Genomic DNA, 22,461 nt, shown 5'->3' with positions numbered 1-22,461 from the left:
CCTACTCATACCCATGTATCCACCCTATACCCGTAACCCAACAACCCCCCCTTAACCTTACATTTTAGGATACTACGGGCAATTTAGCATGGCCAATCCACCAAACCCGCACATCTTTGGACTGTGGGAGGAAACCGGAGCACCCGGAGGAAACCCACGCACACACGGGGAGGACGTGCAGACTCCGCACAGACAGTGACCCAGCCGGGAATCGAACCTGGGACCCTGGAGCTGTGAAGCATTTATGCTAACCACCATGCTACCGTGCTGCCCCTAATGGGATCCTAAAGGATCATGTTCTGATCCTTCCACGACCTCCTCCACCTCCTCCCTATTCTGTAACCTTCTTCAGCCCGATAGGGCGGCGTGAATCCCGTCCCGCCGGCTGGCGAATTCTCCGGCGCCGGTGTTTTGGTGGGGTTGGGAATCGTGCTGCGCCAGTCGGTGCCCGCTGGCAGTGGCCCCCCCCGGCGATTCTCTGGCCCGTGATGGGCCAAGCGGCCGCCCGTTTTCGCCGGTCCCGCCAGCGTAAATCACAGCAGGTCCTTACCAGTGGTACCTGGCTCCACAGGCGGCCTGCAGAGTCCTCGGAGGGGCGCTGGGGGATCTGGCCCCGGGGGGTGCCCCCACGGTGGCCTGGCCCGCGATCGGGGCCCACCAATCCACGGGCAGGCCTGTGCCGAGGGGCCACTCTTTCCCTCCCCACCGGCTGCTGTCGACCTCCGCCATGGCTGGTGCGGAGAAGAACCCTCCTGCGCATGTGCTGGGATGGTGCCAGCACACGCTGGTGCTCCCGCGCATGCGCCAACTCGCGCCGGTGGCGAAGGCCCTTCCGCGCCGGCTGGTGCAGCACCAAACACTCCGCCACCGGCCTAGCTCCTGAAGGTGCGGAGGATTCCACACCTTCGGGGCGGCCCGACGCCGGAGCGGTTCACGCCACTCCTCGGCGCCGGAGTTGCCCGCCCAGCCAGTTCACGGAGAATCCCGACCCTGGTCTCTCCCTAATTCCTTATCTTTTTTACCCCAACATTATCAAATATGCCTTTAGCCTTCTGGATCCCAAATGTGATCCTCTCTCACTATTCAGACCGCCCTTCAAACCTGGTTCGTTGCGCAGACTTTTGGATGCCTCTTTTTCATCTGATTGTTCTTGTGTGAAGCACCTTTTACAAAGCGAGAGGTGCTGTACAAATGCAAGATATCATTCTTGTGTCTGACAGTGTCAAACTTTTGCTTAGTTGGAGTTCTCTGTGACTGTCAGCTGAATTATAAATTGAACACAAGCATCCACTTGTCAGAGCGAACAGTGACACTCAAAAAATGACCGTAGGATGAGCACAACTTGAGATGTATTGTAATATGTGAAGTCGCACTTGTAAAAATCGGCTGGCTTGTTCCAATCTTCCCATCGATGTTAATGGATGCTCTCTTCAACATACCCACATTTCACCTGGAAGAACACAAGACAAGTTAAGGAGGAGAAAAGTTAATTTGGTCCATCATGGTCTTTATATATTGCCTCACTATCCAGGTGCAGTTTATACATCCCTTTTGATTTCACATTACTATCCTGTCTGGCATCATATACCAAATATTTAATATTCTTTGAGTAAAGATATTCTTTATAATATATGTAAGTTTACTTTTTTCCAATTTAGGTTTATGCTCTCTTATTGCACTTACACCCACTTATAATGCAGTTGTGAGTACAACCAGAGGAACTAATTCATGTTACATCTGTTATCCCCTAATCTTTCCAACCAACCAATCCATCTTTTGAATGCCCACTCTCTTGTATTTGCCACTTATTTGGCTCAATTGATTAATGTAAGACAGCAAACTTTATCACATCACAGTTATGAATGTAAACATCACATACCCAAACACTGAACTTCCATTTAACTGTGCACCCCCCTCCAATCAGATCTTTTTCAATTTTTCTTTTAAATTTTAGAGTACCCAATTCATTTTTTCCAATTGAGGAGCAATTTAGCATGATCAATCCACCTAGCCTGCACATCTTTTGGGTTGTGGGGGCGAAACCCACGCAAACACGGGGGGGGATGTGCAAACTCCACATGGACAGTGACCCAGAGCCGGGATCATACCTGTGACCTCGGCACCGTGAGACATCAGGGCTAACCCACTTGCCACCGTACTGCCCTCCTTTTCAGTTTATTATCAGGGTCATTGGAATTGACTCATTTTCCCTTAATTCCATGAGCCTTATTTCCTCTATATACTTGCTATGAGGAATACAAATTAACTGCTTTCTGAAAATGTACATAGATCCTGGGAGGGATTCTCCGCTAGCTGATGCCGAAATCGGAGAATCGGTTCCGACGCCAAAGTCGCGGCAAGCATCAATTTGCCGCCAATCCGCAATGCTCTAACTCCTCAACAGCGGCATCAATGCATTTGAGAACGCAGGTACAGTAGACACCGTATGCATATCATTAGCGAGCCCTACCAGGTATTCTCCGGGGCCTCCGTGATTTTCCGCCTCCGAGGGGCCGTGTTCCCGACGGCGCGGTTCACTTGTACTTTTAAAAATAGTGAAACCGGCATCATGACTGCTGAGGGAGAGAGAGAAGGTACGGAATGTATCCAACATCGCCATAGTTTGCTGACAGTTGTGCCACTGACAGGGGGGCTTCTGCCAGTGAAGGGGGGAGTAATAGAGGGAGGCCAGGAGGTGGGCTGTGGGGTTGGGGTGGACGGGCCAGGGAACACCATTGTCATGCATCTGCGCACACCGCTAACAGCCCACTTTGAACTTAGTGCCACAAGTCGTGTAGGTGTCCCCCAGAGCAACCCACTGGGTGCCCTCTGGCCCCAGGTGCCCCATCAGCTGTATGGACATGTTCCAGCGAAACCAGTGCCATCTTGCTGGCTGCGAAGAGTGTGCGTAGGGAGTGGAATGTGTATGTGCGGCTGCAACTTGTCGGCCTCCCAAGTGTCAATCACAGATCCAGTGAATCCCACACTGTTTTTCATGGGAATCGGTTATGTTCCATGCGGCACCGGTGCTAGCCCCTCAACAGTAGTGGAATCGATCCAGGTGCAGCGTCGATTATTCTGTCATGGAAGTCCACGAATTCTGCGTTGGCGTCAACACGTAGCCTCAGAAACGGAGAATCCCGGCCCTATCTATTGCATTAGCTTAAGAACATTAAAACATGAGAAATGGGAGTAAGAGTAGCCCATAAAGCATTTCAATAAGATAATGGCTGTTCTTCTACATCAACTCCACCTTCCATCCTATTCCATAACCTTCAATTCTCTTAATTACCAAAAACCTATTGATTTCAGTCTTGAATAAACTCAACGGGCGAGTTTCTCCTTTTCTGAGACTAAGCCCATACAGCTGATGGGTTGGCCGGGACCAGAGGGCACCCAGGGGGTGCCTTGGGGGGGACACCTATACGACCCCTAGCACTAAGTTCAAAGTGGGCCATTAGCGGTGTGCGCAGCTGCATGGCTGCCTTGCTGGCTGCGGCAATAGTGTTCCCTTGCCTGTCCACCCCGACCCTTCAGCCCACCTCCTGGTTGGCCCCCATTACTCCCCCCGGCTCTGGAAGAAGCCCCCCCCCCCCCCCACCCCAATTGCACCTCCGGCCAGCGGCACAACTGTCAGCAAACTATGGTGATGTTGGACAACCTCTGTACCCCCTCTCTCTCCCTCGTCAGCCACGGGGCCTGTTTCATTATTTTTTTTTGTCTACATTTTATTGAGGTATGAATGGTTTTATAACAGTAACAGTACCCCCCCCCCCTCCCCCCCCCCCCCCCCCCCCACCTGCTGACGTTTAAATTTCCCTAAAGAAGTCGGCGAACGGCTGCCACCTCCGGGCGAACCCTACCAGTGACCCTCTCAGGGCGAACTTGATTTTCTCCAGACAGAGAAAGCTAGCCATGTCAGTTAGCCAGGTCTCTGACTTCAGGGGCTTTGAGTCCCTCCAAGCTAATAATATCCGGCTCCGGTCTACCAGAGAGGCAAAGGCCAGAACAAAATAAAAGCGAATTACTGCAGATGCTGGAATCTGAAACGAAAGGGAAAATGCTGGAAAATCTCAGCAAGTCTGGCAGCATCTGTAGGGAGAGAAAAGAGCTAACGTTTCGAGTCTGATGACTCTTTGTCAAAGCTGCCAGCACATCTGCCTCTTTCTCCTCCTGGATTCCCGGATCTTCCGACGCCACGAAAATCGCCACCTCTGGACTCATCGCCACCCTTGTTTTCAACACCTTGGACATGACGTCCGCAAACACCTGCCAGAATCCCCAAAGCTTCGGGCATGCCCACAACATGTGGACATGGTTCACTGGGCAGCACGGTAGCACAAGTGGCTTCACAGCACCAGGGTCCCAGGTCACTGTCTGTGCGGAGTCTGCACGTTCTCCCCGTGTCCGCTTGGGTTTCCTCCGGGTGATCCGGTTTCCTCCCACAGTCCAAAGATGTGCACGTGAGGTGGATTGGCCAGGCTAAATTGCTCTTAGTGACCAAAATAAATGTTAGATGGGGCTATTGGGTTACCGGGATAGGGTGGAAATGAGGGCTTAAGTGGGTTGGTGCAGACTCAATGGGCCAAATGGCCTCCTTTTGCACTGTATGTTCTATGTTCTTGTTCTATGGTCCTCCCGCACACCTTGCGCACCTGTCCTCCACTGTCATGTGAGCCCGGTGAACAACCTTAAATTGTATCAGGCTGGCACATGTTGTGGACGCATTGACTCAATCAATGCATTCGTTCAGAGGCCATCCCCTTACTCTCCTCCTAACTCCTCTTCCCATTTGTGTTTCAGCTCCTCGGTCTATGTTTCCTCTGACCCCATAAGCTCCTTATAAATGTCCTTCTCCCACCCACACTCTGGAAACTACCCTGTCCTATATCCCCCTTGGTGGTAGGAGTGGGAAGGTTGAGACCTGCCTGGTTAGGAAGTCCCACGCCTGCAGGTACCTAAATTCATTCCCTCCCGTCAGTTCAAATTGCACCTCCAGTTCCCTCAAGCTGGGAAAGCTCCCCTCTATAAACATATCACCCATCCTCTCGATCCCTGCTCTTTGCCATCTCCGGAACCCTCCATCTAACCTCCCCAGGGCAAACTGGTGATTATTGCAAATTGGAGACCAGACCGATGCCTCCTCTGCTCCCACATGTCTCCTCCACTGTCCCCAGGTTCTGAGGGCCGCAACCACCACGGGGCTGGTGGAGTATTGTGCCGGCGGGAACGGCAGAGGCGCCGTTACCAGCGCCCCCAAACTAGTGCCCTGACAAGATACCGCCTCTACTTGCTCCACATCGGATCCAACCCCCCCCCCCCCCCCCCCCCCAACCACCACCACCACCACCCACTTCCTAATCATGGCTATATTCGCCGCACAGTAATAATTACTGAAGTTCGGGAGTGCCAGCCCGCCTTCCCCCCGGCTGAGCTCCAACATCCCCTTTTTAACTCGTGGGGTCTTACCCGCCCATACAAAGCCCAAGATCACCTTGTTGACCCGTTTAAAAAAGGACCGAGGAATAAAGATGGGTTTGAAACACAAACAGGAATCTCAGGAGAACCATCATTTTCATTGTCTGTATCCTTCCAGCCAGTGACAGCAGGAGCACATCCCACCTTCATAAATCCTCCTTCATTTGGTCTACTAGTCAGGCCAGATTAAGCTTGTGCAGCCGTTCCCATTCCCGCGCCACCTGGATGCCTACGTACCGAACGCTTCCCCCTAAAACTCTAAACGGCAGCTCCCCCAATCGCCTCTCCTGCTTCCTTGCCTGGATCGCGAACATCTCGCTTTTCCCCATGTTCAATGTGTAACCCGAAAACCGGCCAAAATCCCCCAGAATCCCCATAATTTCTTCCATCCCTTCCAACGGGTCCGACAGAGATAAGAGCAGATCGTCCACGTATAGCGAGACTCTGTGTTCCACAACCCCCCCACCCCCGGACCAGCCCCTTCCAGCCCTTTGAGGCTCTCAATGCAATTGCCAGCGGTTATATGGCCAGTGCGAACAACAGCGGGGAGAGGGGGCATCCCTGCCTTGGCCACCAGTGCAGCCTAAAATAGCCCGATGTTGGCCTGTTTGTCCGAATACTTGCCATGGGTGCTTGATACAGCAGCCTGTCCCAGTCAATGAAGCTCTGCCCAAATCCGAACTGCCCCAGTACCTTCCACAGATAATCCCATTCCACCCGGTCAAATGCCTTCTCTGCGTCCATTGCGACCACTACCTCTACGTCCCTACCCTCTGGGGGCATCGCGATCACATTCAACAGTCTTCTAATGTTGGCTGCCAACTGCCTACCCTTAACAAATCCCGTCTGGTCCTCCCCAATCACGTCCGGAATGCAGTCTTCAATCCTTGAGTACAAGATCTTAGCCAACAATTTGGCGTCTACATTTAGTAGGGAGATCGGTCTACAGGACCTGCATAGCTCCGGGTCCTTAACCCTCTTCAGGATCAATGAGATAGTGGCCTGTGACATCGTCGGGGGCAGCCCCCTCTCTCTTTCCTTTGCCTCATTAAATATCCTCATCAGCAGTGACCTCAGTATCCCAGAGAACATTTTGTAAAACTCCACGGGGTACCCATCCGGTCCCGGGGCTTTACCCGACTGCATGGCCTTCAGCCCATTTGCTATCTCTTCCAACCCGATCGGGGCCCCCAGCCCTTCTATCAACTCTTCGTCAACCTTCGAGAACTTCAGCCTCCCGAAGAATTGCCTCATCCCCTCCGGCCCAGCTGGGGGTTCCAACTCATACAGCCTGCTGTAGGATTCCTCGAACGCCTTATTGACCACAGCTGAATCTCCGACCAGGTTCCCATCCCTTTGCCTTACTTTCCCAATCTCCCTGGTCGCCTCCCGCTTCTGAGCTGCTGCGCAGGCATTCTACTGGCCTTCTCCCCATATTCATAGATCGCCCCACTCACCTTCCTCAGCTGCTTCACCACCTTCCCTGTAGTTATCAAGCCAAACTCCACCTGTAACCTCCATCGTTCCCTTAGAAGCCCTGCCTCTGGGGTCTCCACATACCTCCTGTTGACCTGCAATATCTCTTTTATCAGTCGGTCCATCTCTGCTCTGTCTGCCTTCTCCCTGTGGGCCCGTATCGAGATCAGCTCCCCTCTAACCACCGCCTTCAGCGCCTCCCAAACCACTGCAGCCAAAACTTCCCCCGTGTCATTGACTTCCAGATAGTTCTGGATACATTTCGTCAGCCTCCCACACACCTCTCCATCAGCTAAAAGTCCCACATCCAGCCTCCAGTGTGGGCACTGGCTACCCTCCTTGCTCACCTGTAGGTCAACCTAATGCGGTGTATGATCCAAGATCGTGATCACTGAGTGCTCAGTATCCACTACCCCATCAGTAAAGCCCTGTTCAGGATAAAAAAGTCAATCCGGGGGTACACTTTATCCACGTGCGAGTAGAAGGAAAACTCCTTCACTCTCGGCCACCCAAATCTCCATGAGTCCAGCCCCACCCCCATCTGCTCCATAAACCCCTTTAGCTCCTTTGCCATTGCTGGCACCCTGCCTGTCCTTGAGCTCAACCGGTCTAGCCCTGGGTTAATGACTGTGATGAACTCCCCTCCATGACCAGCTTATGCGAATCCAAGTCCGGGATCTTCCCCAGCATCCTCCTTATGAACTCCACATCATCACAATTCGGCACGTACACATTCACGAGTACCACCAGCAGCCCCTCCAGCTTCCCACTGACCATAATGTACTGACCCCCCACGTCCACAATTATTCTACCCGTGTCGAATGGCACTTGCTTATTCATCTAGATCGCGACTCGATCTAGTGGAAAACCTGTCCGACCCATCCCTTCCTTAGTCGGACCTGGTCAGTTAATCTAAGGTGCGTCTCCTGCAACATTGCCACGTCTGCCTTCAGTCCCCTCAAATGCACAAACACGCATGCCTTCTTAACCGTCCCATTTAGCACTCTTGCGTTCCATGTGATCAGCCTGGTTGATGGGCTTCTCGCAACCCCTCCCCCCCCCTCCGCCGATCAGCCATCACCTTTCTTGGCCAGTCTCCAGCCCGCACCCCACACATCCGCAGGACCGCCCGCCCGGCAGCCTCTGTCCCCGATCTCCCTATTGTCCCGCAGAAAAAGACCCTCCCCCGTCAGCAGAACATTTCCCCCCCTCCCCCCAGTAACAGCACTATACACACAGCCCTTTTCATCAAGCCTAACATCTGCTCACCCCCCACTGCGCTTCCCTCCCCCCTGCCCCGCTCAGACACACATATGCAAACATAAACAATCCCAACCCAATTGCCCAAAAGAAACATAAAGAAAATCAAAAAGAAGATCCAATACCTACCATTCACACCTACATCCGCCATTAGTGAAAATGCAAATTTTGCCTCACACAACTCGTCCACAGACCCCAAATCAATACCGAAGGCATTACAAGTAACGTCCAAAGACAAAAACTTTTAAAAAACATGAACACTGCACTGCCGCAAAGTTCAGTCCAAATACCTCAGTCCGCTACCAGCCCTTTCTTTCTAGCGAACTCCATCGCTTCCTCGGGCGACCCAAAGTAAAAATGCTGCTCTTCGTGGGTGACCCAAAGACGGGCCAGATACAGCAGTCCAAACTTTACCTTCTTCTTAAAATGGGTCGATTTTATCTGATTGAAGCCTGTTCTTCTCCTGGCCATGTCCGCGCTCAGATCCTGGTGTATACGCAGGACACTGTTCTCCCATTGACAGCTCCGTGTCTGCCTGGCCCACCGTAGAATGCACTCCTCTCCTTGTCCAGGTACCTGTGGACTCTCACCACCATTGCTCTCGGGGGGTCACCTACACCCGGCTTCCTCGCTAGCGCTCTGTGGCACTGACCACCTCCAAGGGTCGGGTGAATGTCCCCTCCCCCAGTAGCTTCTCAAACATACCTGCTATGTATGCCCCTTCGTCCGTTCCTTTGGATCCCTCCGGGAGACCCACGATTCTCAGGTTCTGCCGGCGTGACCTGTTCTCTAGGTCCTCCCCCTTCTCCTGGAACCTTTTCTGCTGGTCTCTCAGCATCCCCACCTCTGACTCCACTGCAACTTGGTGCTCCCCTTGCTCACTCAGTGCCTTCTCCACTTTCTGGATCGCCCGATCTTGAGCATCCAGTCTGAGTTCCAGTCACGCAATCAATTCCTTAATCGGATCCAAGCATTCCTGTTTCTGCTTGGTGAAGCCCTCCTGTATGTACTGCATCAGCTGCTCCATCGACCGTTGGGTCATCGAGCCCAACAGCTGAGCAACCAGAACTTTCTAGGGTTCAGAATTCCAAAGAGCTACATCCCTCTAGAATGAAGAAATTTCCACTCCATCTAAAACTATGCCCCCCCCCCCCCCCCCCACCTTCCCCAGTTCTATGCTCCCCCCTCAGTGAATTATAGGTGAGGCACATTTTAAAACCATGCTGATTCCTGTGAATATCTGAAGAGGAACATTGATTGAATCCGACATAACGATCATGAGCATTTTCTCCACCTCCTCATCTTGGACAGACCAAATCCTGACTTCAATCTTACCCCTGTTTTGAATATTGAGACAACATTCATTGTCCTCCAATTTTCAGCTGGGGTACCTGTAGCTGGGCGGAGGTCTTGTGGCGCAGTGGGCCCCATCCCTGCCTCTGAGCCAGAAACTCTGGGTTCAAGTCCCACCCCAGGACTTGATAGCCAAGGAAGGTGCTTTCTCCACTCGCCCAGTCAGGTTGAGTACCAGCATGCCAATCCTTCCAAAATTGCCAATGGCTGATGATAAGAGTGAGAGAGACAGCTGGTCCGCCATGCTCGATGAGGAGTAGCGCCTCTCAAGCTATAAGCTCCTGACAGCAGACCTGTTCCAGGAACAACTAGCTATGGGAACTGATAAAAGCCTGTCTTAGTGCACCCACTAGGTGTGGAAAGAGAATTGGAATGAACTTGTGTCTGTAAAAGTCTTTTCAAAGTAAAAGCATTAACCGTAGCGGGGGTCACCTTTCTTCTATGGTGGAACTGAAGATTCTGGGTTGTAAGCTTTGAGTCTAGGCAGGTGCCTTCTGATATTTAATTGTTTCATTATCTTGTGTTCATAGTGTACATATTACTGATACCCACACTTTTGATTGATTCCTAACCTAACATAACCGGCTGGAGAACAAGTAAAATCAAATAAGATAAATATAGGGAGCAATTTCCTATTGCAGACAATTCTAGTTACAGAGAAGTGTCTTTAAGTAGAGAAAACTGCACTCTAATCACAAAATACTAAAATTAGAACCTAACTCTTCAGACCAATCACACACAGGAACTTTCATAATATTAAAAACACAGATGTTATCAATATTGTTGGTGCAAATTAAATTTAATTTGCTTATGCTCATATAAATTACATTACAATATTGAGTTCCCTTTAATTAAGAGGCTGTTTGTCACTGTGTCAAGCTGGAAGTACAGAGTTAAAATTGCTTCCTGCTTCTGTACTACCACATTGTTCGTTAAATTATTATATTTCATCTCGTAATGACTTTGTCACCACTGGTAAGTCCATCTAAATATGCAATAACACTGTCCAACGTTTTGTTTCCAGCTTGTTGAGTTTAATTCCTACTTACGTGACCGACCTTGCTTGTTATATCACAGCTTTGGATTGAAAATTCCATATTTTGAGAAGCAGAGCCAAATAATTACTGTGCGCACACAGAGTTTATTTCCAAGCATGCTCATTCAAGTATTAGTGTGATATTTTGTATTTGCCCCAGGCCAGATCTGCTGTTAAAATTAACCAGCAAACAGCTCCTTGGTAACGCTGCAGTGATGATTTCAGAGGCTTTGCCAACATGCAGTCAGATATTTATCAGCACTAATCCCTTTCACCTGCACAATGATCTAAATAATTACGTTGGAGGTAACATGAGAAAGTTAGCATGGGGAGCTGACGCTGCTATCTCCACTAATGTGATTCAGGCTTCTGTCTGGAAAGGTTTCCTCATGCAGTCATTATTTAACCCGAGAGGAAGTGGTTGACAGCCAGAAACAATCCTTGAGGAAAGCTGAAAGGTTATGAGGATACCGTAAGAGCTAAAGGAATTCATTAAGAGAAATACCTAACCAACTAAGGAACGTCACTGAACAAATGAACAATAGAAAAACAATTGCCCAGACCATAGAAAGCAACTTTCTCTCCTCCAATGCAACCATTCCAAAGCTGTGCGAAACTGCTAAAGTGCATTGAATGCCATTTTGTATAAAATATGTGAAAATAAATGTTATGCTTGTCACTAATTTTCACTTAATTACTTCTGTAGCCGCTAGAACAGTTTAAGACTCAGAGAAGCCAATTTGTTCCAATGAGTAAGACAAATTGCTCCAAGTAATGCATCATCACTTGTCTTTCTAACTCTTGAAAAATGCCAATTCAGATGAAACAGGTCAAACCAAAGGAACAAAGTGCTCCTTTTATAAAGGAATGCAAAACAATAAACTCCAAGTTATAAGTCAAAGCAACATGAAACTTATCAAATGAAAGCACAATGTTGTCAAGTCTGCACTCTAGTTCCTCCAATGTCCGTCAGTCATGGAAGGCCTCAAGCATGCTGTTGGACACTGCATTCTCCTCTTGAGGGCTACACAAGCGTGAACATAACTGTAACAGGGAGGTAGGCGGTTGGGTCAAATGGCCCAACCGCCTACCACGAGAAGGCCATGAGTTGCCTGGAACTATGGATTGTCGTATCGGACAGGACCAAGACTAAACCTTTTTCCAATTGGCAGGCAGTGACTTGTGGGGCACCGCAGGGCTCTGTGCTGGGATCCCAACTGTTGACATTATATATGAATGATTTGGATGAGGAAACTAGATGTATTAGAACATAGAACATAGAACAGTACAGCACAGAACAGGCCCTTCGGCCCTCGATGTTGTGCCGAGCCATGATCACCCTACTCAAACCCACGTATCCACCCTATACCCGTAACCCAACAACCCCCCCCCCTTAACCTTACTTTTTAGGACACTACGGGCAATTTAGCATGGCCAATCCACCTAACCCGCATATCTTTGGACTGTGGGAGGAAACCGGAGCACCCGGAGGAAACCCACGCACACACGGGGAGGACGTGTAGACTCCAAATTTGCAGATGACACAAAGTTGGGTGGGAGGGTGAGCTGTGGGGAGGATGCAGAAATGCTTCAGCGGGATTTGGACAAGTTGAGGGAGTTGGCGTATGCATGGCAGATGCAGTATAATGTGGATAAATGCTTCGGTAGCAAAAATAGGAAGGCAGATTATTATTTGAATGGGAGCAAATTGAGAGAATGGATACTCAGTGATACTTTAGTGTCCTCATGCATCAGCCGTTGAAAGTAAGCGCGCAGGTACAGAAGGCAGTAAAGAAGGCAAATGGTATGTTGGCCTTCATAGCGAGAGGGTTTGAGTATAGGAGTAGGGCTGTTTTACTGCGATTGTGTAGGGCACTGGTAAGGCCACACCTGGAGTATTGTGTGCAGTTTTGGTGCGGTTATCTGAGGAAGGATGTTCTTGTTATGGAGGAAAGTAAGAAGTCTTACAACACCAGGTTAAAGTCCAACAGGTTTGTTTCAAACACGAGCTTTCAGAGCACTGCTCCTTCCTCATTCACCTGAGGAAGGAGCAGTGCTCCGAAAGCTCGTGTTTGAAACAAATCTGTTGGACTTTAACCTGGTGTTATAAGACTTCTTACTGTGCTCACCCGAGTCCAATGCCGGCATCTCCACATCATGTAATGGAGGGAGTGCAGAGAAGGCTTACCAGGCTGAACCCTGGGTTGGTGGGACTTTCATATGAGGACAGACTAAGTCGGTCAAGATTAGCTCCATTGGGGTTTAGAAGAGTCAGAGGGGATCTCATAGAAATGTATAAAATTCTAACAGGATTAGACAGGGTAGATTCAGAAAGAATGTTCCCTATGGTGGGGGAAGTCCAGAACTAGGGTCATAGTTCGAGGATAAGGGGTAAACCTCTTTGGGCTGAAGTGAGGAGAAGTTTCTTCACCCAGAGAGTGGCAAATCTATGGAATTCGCTACCACAGAAAGTAGTTGAGGCGAAAACATTGTGTAATTTCAAGAAGAAATTAGATATAGCTCTTGGGGCTAATGAAACCAAGGGATATGGGGGGAAAGCGGGATTAGGCTATTGAAGTTGATGATCAGCCATGATCAAAATGAATGGCGGAGCAGGCTCAAAGGGCCAAATGGTCCCTCCTGCTTCCATTGTCTATGTTTCCATATGAACCCACTGGGCAGTTTTCTGACTTTTTCACCGCTCAGTTTCCTCTTATTGCTTTGCATTCTTCAGTTAGGAGAATTCCTCTTCCAGGATCATTTGAATTGCCATACCATATTCTTCTTCGCTAATTCATTAAAAAATAACCGCCCGACTCACTTGTATAAAGTTCACCCGATAATATTATTTTAATTTAATGATTAGTGTAATGGAGGTGGGTTCAACTCAAAAATTTTGGGTCCTCAATTGCATCATTTCCATATCGCTTGTGGAAATAATGTTAATAATGTTATGGCAAGCAAGGTGACCTAAATAATTGAATACAGAATGTAGTGAATGAGGAGAGCTGAAAAACTTTCCAGTTGTATTATTAGGACAGTGAATGATATAACAAAGTGAAAGCTTTAACTCATTAAAACAAGACAAATCTTTCTCATTATGGGAAGAAGAAAAATAAAGCTGCTGCATTGACAGTTGAAAGATATCGATTTGACCTGACCTTGTACATAATCCAACCTTGTTCGGGTGAAGTTCTCTCTCTGTTGTCTGAATTAGTCCTAAGTTATATGAGTTTGGAAACAATGACAACTAGCATTTATATAGCATCGTTAACATAGCAATGCATCCTAAGGCACTTGACGAAAACGTTGGCAAGGAAAAGCATTTTTGACAGAGACGTCAGGACAGAAAGCCAATAGCGTGGCAGGTTTTAAGAAACATTTTAAAAGACGGAAAAAGAGATAGAGAAGCAAGGAAGTTTAAGGAGGAAATTCTTGAGCTTTGGGCCCAGACAACTGAATGCACCAATCGTGGAGAGATTAAAATTGGGAATGCACAAGAGGGCAGAACTGATGGAGTGCAGAGATTTTGGAGGGCTGTTGGGCTAGAGGGGATTACAAAGAGAGGGAAGGGTAAGGCCATGGAGGGATTTGGAAACAAGGATGAGGATTTTAAAATTTATAAATGATACAATACAAAACCGCCCATAATTTGACAGTGAAGTTTGGTTTCCACTGTTGTTTGGTCACTTTTGTGTTGCAGCAAAGTGTCAGTGTTCTAATATGCCACTGAGGACCGTATCAGATGGTGCATTGCTCCCGTGGAGGTAGCAAACTCTCCTACGCTACTTATAAACCACGGCTTGTTGCGTTGTAGCGTGTCTACCCCTTTGTGAATGAGCAAAGAATCTTCGAAGAATTAAGAATTTTAAAAATATTAATTTCTTACTACCATACCAACTGTTGGGGCCAGGATCCTACAGGGATTTGTAACACCCAGAATTGCTAAATATTGTTGAATATGTCAAGCTACAACAACAACTTGCATTTATATAGCATCTTTACTGCAGTAGATTGTGTTAATGTCTGATGGCTTATTCCTATCACTTTCTTGGACAAGGAGCTGGAAAATCCCAAAAGGGGCAAGGATGAGTGAAAACCAGCATAACCTTTTCCTCAAATCCTGTCCAATATTTTTCAGGGGTATATAACAGTCCCGGATTGCTCCACAAACACTCTGCATACCTTTAGTGTTCTCAGCTGACCCTGGTATAATACACCAGCTCTGCTTTCTTAATCCTTCAGTTTCCAACCTCACAGCAAACCACATGGAGAATGCAGGAGACAGGAACAGAATATCTGATCCCAACAGCTCTTGGAGGTCTGTTATTCACTATTAAAGAAGAACTTACTTCAAATGTACAAAAAAAATTGCTATTAACCTTTCAAACTCCATTTTTGCCTTTGTTACTCTTATGAAGCCCCCTCCTTTCTGTATTGTATTCCCTGTATCCCAGTCATTGTACTTCACCTTAACACAGCTGGGTGTCTTCTACGTGCAAAATGTCTAAGCCACTCCAAAATAAATCACTTTTCCATTCACGTTTATTCTTTTCTTTTTCAGCTGTACGGGGTCCCAGATGATCTCACTCTATGTTAATCACCTTGCTTGTCTATGTCTGTGGGGCGGGATGAGTAACTTGTTTATTTTTGGCATTTCTCCTATCATCAGTTTCCCATATCTGAAAACCAGATTTGAAAATACTTAATCTCCTCCTTTTCCATACTTAACAAACCATGACTTAGGTGATTTGATCGTGTCTCAGATAAAAGCCAATGTGAGGCTCCTCAGCGAATTTCCTGCTGTCTTATTTTACAATGTATACTGTATTCTGCAAAACCATCTACTCTGCAATAAAATCATCAAGGTTAACTGGTCAGGAAAATACTTTTTGAATCATTTTGAATTGCATTTGCCTATCTAACCTTGCCCACGTGTCATAATACTTCCCGTTTGCTTTTGCTTCTTTTTTTTTATAAATGTTTTTTTATTGAGTTTTCATATTTCATATTCACCCTCACCCCCACCACTCTGGACATAGCCTCGAAGAAGGCTGTCCAGTACTCCACAAGTCTGGGGCAAGACCAGAACATGTGGGCGTGGTTGGCCGGGCCTCTTTGGCACCGTTCACATCTATCCTCCACCTCCGGGAAGAACCTACTCATACGGTTTCTCGTTAAGTGGGCTCTATGTACCACTTTTAGTTGCGTCAGGCTGAGCCTTGCGCACGTGGAGGTGGAGTTGACCCTATGCAGTGCTTCGCTCCAGAGTCCCCACCCTATCTCCATCCCCAGGTCGTCCTCCCATTTCCTTCTTGTTGCGTCCAGTACGGTGTCGTCCCTATCTACCAGTCGGTCATACATGTCACTACAGTTCCCTTTCTCTAGGATACTTGCGTCCAGTAGGTCTTCCAGTAGTGTCTGTCGTGGCGGTTGTGGGTACGTCCTTGTCTCCTTTCGTAGGAAGTTTTTGAGCTGCAGGTACCGTAGCTCGTTCCCCCCAGCTAGCTGAAATTTCTCTGTCAGTTCGTCCAGTGTTGCGATCCTGTCGTCCGTGTATAGGTCCCTGACTGTCAGTGTCCCCCCGTCCTGCCTCCACCTTTTGAAGGTGGCGTCGGTCAGAGCTGGTTTGAACCTATGTTTGTTGCAGATGGGAGCCTTGTCCGACATTTTGTACAGGCCAAATTGCTGCCGCAGTTGGTTCCAGGATTGGAGGGTGGCTGTCACCACTGGGCTGGTGGAGTGTTTTTTGGGTGGGGATGGGAGTGCTGCCATGGCGAGGGCCCGGAGGGAGGTTCCCATGCAGGAGGCCTCCTCCGCACGCACCCACTCGGCTTCTGGCTCCTGGATCCATCCCCTTACTCGCTCGGCTGTTGCCGCCCAGTGGTAGAATTGTAGATTCGGGAGGGCTAGCCCCCCCCTGGATTTTGTTTTTTGTATGACCTTCTTTGGGATCCTAGCATTTTTACCCCCCCATACGAACGCCATGATATGTTTGTCCAGCGCTTTGAAAAAGGCCTTGGGGATGTAGATCGGAATGGATCTAAACAGGAAAAGGAACCTGGGCAGTACGTTCATTTTGATCGTCTGGACTCTCCCCGCGAGGGAGAGCGGGAGTGTGTTCCATCTTTGCAGGTCCTTTTTAACTTCCTCCGTCAGGCTGGTGAGGTTCCATTTGTGAATCCCTTTCCAGTCATGGGCTATTTGGATCCCCAGGTAGCGGAATTTATTTCGGGCTTGTTTGAACGGCAGCCCCTTTAGTGCTGCCCCCCCCCCCCCCCCCCCCCCCCCCCCCCCTTGCGGGTGTACTGGGAAGATCTCACTTTTGCTCATGTTGAGTTTGTAGCCCGAGAAGGCTCCAAACTCTTTCAGGAGCGCTATGATTCCGTCCATGCTGCTTTGTGGGTCCGAGATATAGAGGAGCAGATCATCCGCATAGAGTGAGACTCTGTGCTCTCTACCTCCCCTTTGGATCCCCCTCCAATTTTTTGCTGCCCTGAGCGCGATTGCTAGCGGTTCGATTGCTAGTGCGAACAGCAGCGGGGACAGTGGGCATCCTTGTCTGGTGCCCCTGTGCAGCTGGAAATATTGGGAGTTGGTATTGTTGGTCCATACACTCGCCATGGGAGCGTTGTATAGGAGCTTTACCCAAGCGGTGAACCCTGTTCCAAGCCCGAACGGCTCCAGTACCTCTATGAGGTATTTCCATTCGACTCTGTCGAAGGCCTTTTCTGCGTCCAGGGAGACGATCACCTCTTGTGTTCTCTCCCCGGAGGGGGTCATTATCACGTTCAGCTGGCGCCTGATGTTCGCGGTAAGCTGTCTACCTTTGACGAAGCCCGTCTGGTCCTCTGTGACCACCTCAGGTACACAGTCTTCTAGCCTTTTGGCTAGGATTTTGGCCAGTATTTTGGCATCTGCGTTCAGCAGAGATATGGGTCTGTATGACCCACATTCCGTTGGGTCTTTGTCTTTCTTAGGTATCAGCGAGATTGAGGCCTGTGCTAACGTGGGTGGCAGTGTGCCCCTAGCTAGCGAGTCTGTGAACATCTCCCGCAGGTGCGGGGCCAGCGCTGTCGCGAATTTTTTGTAGAAGTCCGCCGGGAATCCGTCCGGTCCCGGCGCCTTCCCCGTCTGCATGGAGCTAATGCTCTCCATGATCTCTCCCAGTGCTAGTGGTGCTTCCAGATCCCGTTTTCTGCCCTCTCCCACGACTGGTATGTCCAGTCCATCAAGAAACCGGTTCATCCCAGCCTTCCCCGTTGGGGGCTCCGAGGTGTATAGCTCTTGGTAGAAGGCCTTGAAGGTTTCGTTAATCCTCTCTGGTTCTGTTTCCCACGTGCCTCTGGTACCTCTGATTTGCGCAATTTCCCTGCTGGCTGCCTGCTTTCTCAGCTGGTGTGCCAACAGGCGGCTGGCTTTGTCTCCGTGTTCGTACAGGGCCCCGCGTGCCTGGCGGAGTTAGTGTACTGCTTTCCTGGTGGAGAGCAGGTCAAAGTTCCTTTGTAATTCTTTTCTCTCCGCCAGGAGCTTTACGGTCGGGGCCTCGGAGTATTTACGGTCTACCTCCAGTATGGAGTCGACCAGCTTCTGCCTAGCCACCCTTTCCTCCCTATCTCTTTGCGCTTTGTAGGCAATGATTTCCCCTCTTAGTACGACCTTAAGCGCTTCCCAGAACGTGGAGGATGAGACCTCCCCGTTTTGGTTGTTCTCCGTGTATTCCGCTATGGCCCGCGCTATCCTTTCGCTGAAGGCGTTGTCAGCTAGTAAGGCACCGTCCAGCCTCCATGTGGGGCGCTGGGCCCTTCCCGTCTCCAGCCGCACGTCCATGTAGTGTGAGGCGTGGTCTGATATCACAATTGCGGAGTATTCCACCTTGTCTATCCCTGGAAGCACCGTTTTCCCCACCACAAAGAAGTCAATTCTGGTGTACACATTGTGTACTGGGGAGAAGAAAGAGAATTCTTTCTCCCCCGGGTGGGCGAATCTCCAGGGGTCCACTGCTCCCATCTGCTCCATATAGTGACTGAGTTCCCTTGCCATGTTTGAGGTTTTCCCCGTTCTGGGGTTTGATCTGTCCGTCTTTGGATCCTGTACACAGTTGAAGTCCCCCCCCATGATTAGTCGGTGCGTCGCTATGTCCGGGATTTCTGCCATGGTCTTTTGGATGAAGCTCGTGTCGTCCCAGTGGGCGCGTACACGTTGACTAGAACTACCGGCGCCCCATCCAGGGCCCCGCTGACCATGACATACCGCCCCCCTGGGTCTGTAACCGTCTTTGTCGCCCTAAACATTGTCCTCTTGCCAATCAGGATCGCCACCCCCCTGGCCCTTGTCCCGTAACAGGAATGATAGGTTTGTCCCACCCAGCCCTTTCTTACCCGCAGTTGGTCCTGCTCCCTCAGGTGCGTCTCTTGGAGGAAGACTATGTCGGCCCTCATATTTCTGAGGTGGGTGAGGACTCTAGATCTCTTCACTGGGCCGTTAAGTCCCCTTACGTTCCAGGTGACTATCCTGGTGGGGGGCTTCTGCCCCCTCGTTCCTGTGGGATTAACCATATTTGTCTGGTGGACGAGCCCCTGCCCTCCGGGTTTTCCCTTTGTTAGGGGGCCGTCCAGGATGGCCACTATCACTGCTCTCCCCATGCGGTCGGGTCTCTGCGCTCCGGGGTTTCCCCTTGTCCCGGGGGCACCCGCCATGGCCGTCCACTGTGTGTCCGCCACGCGGGTAGTCCCCTGCACTCCGGGGGGCCCCTTTGCTCACAGACCGTACTAGGTGGGTGCTTGCAGCGGTTCCCTGTTTCGAGCCCTTGTTCGTGGCACTTTGTGGCCCTGGTCCTTTTCTGGCCTCTTTTGTTCCTTTGTCCCTGCATTTCCCCTCCCTGGTCTCTCGCACCCCGAGTGCCCCCCCCCTCCCCCCGTTCTCTCCCTTTTCCCCCCTCCCCTGTATACCCCTCCTTTGCCCCTCCATCCCCTATTCCTGTCCCCATTTGCTCTCCCGACTTTGATGGGTGATCCCCCCCCTCCCCTGCCTGACGCCTTCCCCCCTGTTGGGGGTGCGCTGCGGCCCTGCTTTGTTGCGTGCCCCCGTCGCTAGCTTTCCTGCTAGCACAGTGGCTCCCCTCTCGGAGGTTGCTGTCCCGCTTCTCCTCTCCCTTCTCCAATACTCCCGTTCCCTCGTGCTGGGGCCTGGCCTCCCACCTGGAGCGGTCCCTTGGGCAGTGGGTTGTTTTTTGTTCTGGGTGTTCCTGCTGGGGGGGAGGGGGCTGGCTTTGCCTCGCCCCTCCCCACCCCCCCGTCAGCATGTCGTTTCTCCTTGCCATGGGCCCCTCGTCCCTACTTCCCATGGCGTTTTTCCAGCCCGTGCTCCTCGACGAACCTATTCGCCTCAGCAGGGGCTGTGAAGAAATATTCCTTGTTTTGGTATGTGACCCAGAGTTTTGCTGGGTACAGCATACCAAAACGCACTTTGCTCTTGTAGAGGGCTGCTTTCGCTCTGTTGAACTCAGCCCGTCTCTTAGTTATGTCCGCTCCAAGATCCTTGTAGACTCGGATGGCGTGCCCTTTCCATTTGCAGGCTCTATTTTCCTTGGCCCAGCGCAGGATTGTCTCCCTATCCCGGTACCGGTGCAGTTTGGCTATGACTGCTCTCGGTTGTTCCCCTTCCTTGGGCTTCGGGCGCAGTGACCGATGAGCTCTGTCCATTTCCGGTGGGGTGGGAAAGGTATCCCCCCCCACTAAGGAGCCCAGCAACGCAGCCACGAATGTTGTGGGGTTTCTGCCCTCGACCCCCTCTGGCAGGCCCACTATCTTAACATTTTGCCTTCGCGAGCTGTTTTCCTGGTCGTCTACCCTGCCCTTCAGGCTCCCCTGTACTGCACCCAGTCTCGCCACTTCCCTCTCCAGGGCCGTGACCATGTCGCTCACGTCGGTCGCTGCTTTCTCCAGCTCTTTAATGGTTGCCTCACGGGCTGCCAGTTTCTCCCCCTGGGCATCCACTTTCTCCTCCAACCTGGTCAGAGCCTGCTGCACCCCTGACATGGTCCTGGCCACTGCTGTCTGTACTGCGGCCTCTCCGTCCGCTTTCAACTCTGCCTTGATTGCCTGCAGCTGCTCCCTCACCACCTCGGCCAAGGCTGCCTTCCAGTTCACACCCCCCTCTAACCCCAGGGGAGAGGGTACCTGTCTGTCCAGCTCTTTTTGATGCGGCGATACATCCTTCCCGCCGCTTCGTGTGCTGACTCGTTCACCCGAGCTAACTTGCCCTTTGCCCCGTCCACTTCTGGTGCCCCCTTTCTCTTGGCCCCCTTCTGTCATTTTTTTCTCCCCCTTCCCTTTCATCTTTTCTTCTCCCCTTGTTTTTCTTTCCCCCCCTTTTCCGCACCCTATTTTTATTTTATTTATTATTATTTTTTATTTTTTTTTTTAATTTATTTTCCCCCCCCCCCTTCTTTCCTTTACCCCTTTATTTTATTTATTTATTTCTTAATTATTTTCTCTCCTCCTCCCCGCTTTTATGCAACTCCTCTCCGTGGGCTTACTTTTGCTGGGAGCGAGTGTATAAAGAGAGAAAATAGTATATATTCCCCCCTTTCTCTTTACCAGTTTTCTTTTGGGTTTTTTTTTTTAAAAACAGAAATATAAGTCTTTTTTTTTTGTTTTATCTCCCCCTTCCTTTCTCCTCACTCACCCAGGAGAGAGAGAGGCTTTTGCCCAGTCCCTTTGTTCTTGCCACGTGGTGGTCGCTGCCGGTTTGGGGGGGGTCCCCGCTGCCGGTTGGGGTTGGGGGGGTCCCCGCTGCCGGTTGGGGTTGGGGGGGGTCCCCGCTGCCGCACTTCGCACCCCGCGGCCTCCTGGTCGCTGCCTCCGGCTTGGCCCCCCCTTCGGTCCCGCACCGCTCCTGGCCTGCGTTTGGGGGGGGGGGGGGGGAAAGAGGGCCTGCCGCTGCCGCACCACTCCTGGCCTGCGTTGGGGGGGGGGGGGGGGGGGGGGGGAGGGGTTTGGACCGGGTTGGACCTGCCGCTGCCGAGCCTCTCTGCCGCCGCTGTCGCCAAGCCCCGCTGTCGCCGCCGCTGTCGCCGCCGCCGCCGAGCCCCGCTGTCGCCGCCGCTGCCGAGCCCCGCTGTCGCCGCCGCTGCCGAGCCCCGCTGCCGTTGCCGCTGCCGAGCCCCGCTGTCGCCGCCGCTGCCGCTGCCGCCGAGCCCCGCTGTCGCCGCCGCCGAGCCCCGCTGCCGCCGCCGCTGCCGATGCTCCTCCGCCGACCGGCCTGCCCGGGGGGTCCCTTCCCTGCTCTCTGCCGCTTGCGGGAGCCCCTCTCCCTGCGACCGCTTCGCTCGCCGACCGGAAGTCGAGTCGCTTTTGCTTCTTAACCCTGTGCTATTACAAAGACTCCAGTTGACTGACTTGAACAACCGGGGATGTGGGAATGCACCAATTTAATTGAATCTTCTCATCCCCTCTATTTCTACATGCAAGCAGGTTTGTCATTAAGCTTTGGTTTTTTTTGTGCCTTTTAAGATTCCTCCAATGAATCTGACATTATGATAGTTGCCAGAAGTTTCTAAGACATCCAATCTTCAGCTGGTTAATAACTTGCACTTCAACCCTTGACTTTGCTACACATACATCCTTTCAGATTTCCTACGCATCAAACATCTTTTCCTCCAGGATAAGAAATTGCTTTGGCAAATCCATACAAATCCCTCTGCACATCAATTTTCCCAGCTTTAGAAAATAGAATTAGTATGCGTGACCAGCTGGTGAATCATTTTGATCTATGTCTCTGCCGTAGTCCAGGTAAGTGGCCTATTTATGGGACTCTATCAGGCCTCTACCCTTCTCAACAACACCAACCCTCCA

This window comes from Scyliorhinus canicula, chromosome 1, assembly GCF_902713615.1.
Source record: "Scyliorhinus canicula chromosome 1, sScyCan1.1, whole genome shotgun sequence".
In the NCBI taxonomy this organism is placed as follows: domain Eukaryota; kingdom Metazoa; phylum Chordata; class Chondrichthyes; order Carcharhiniformes; family Scyliorhinidae; genus Scyliorhinus; species Scyliorhinus canicula.
This window is presented reverse-complemented; position numbering follows the sequence as displayed.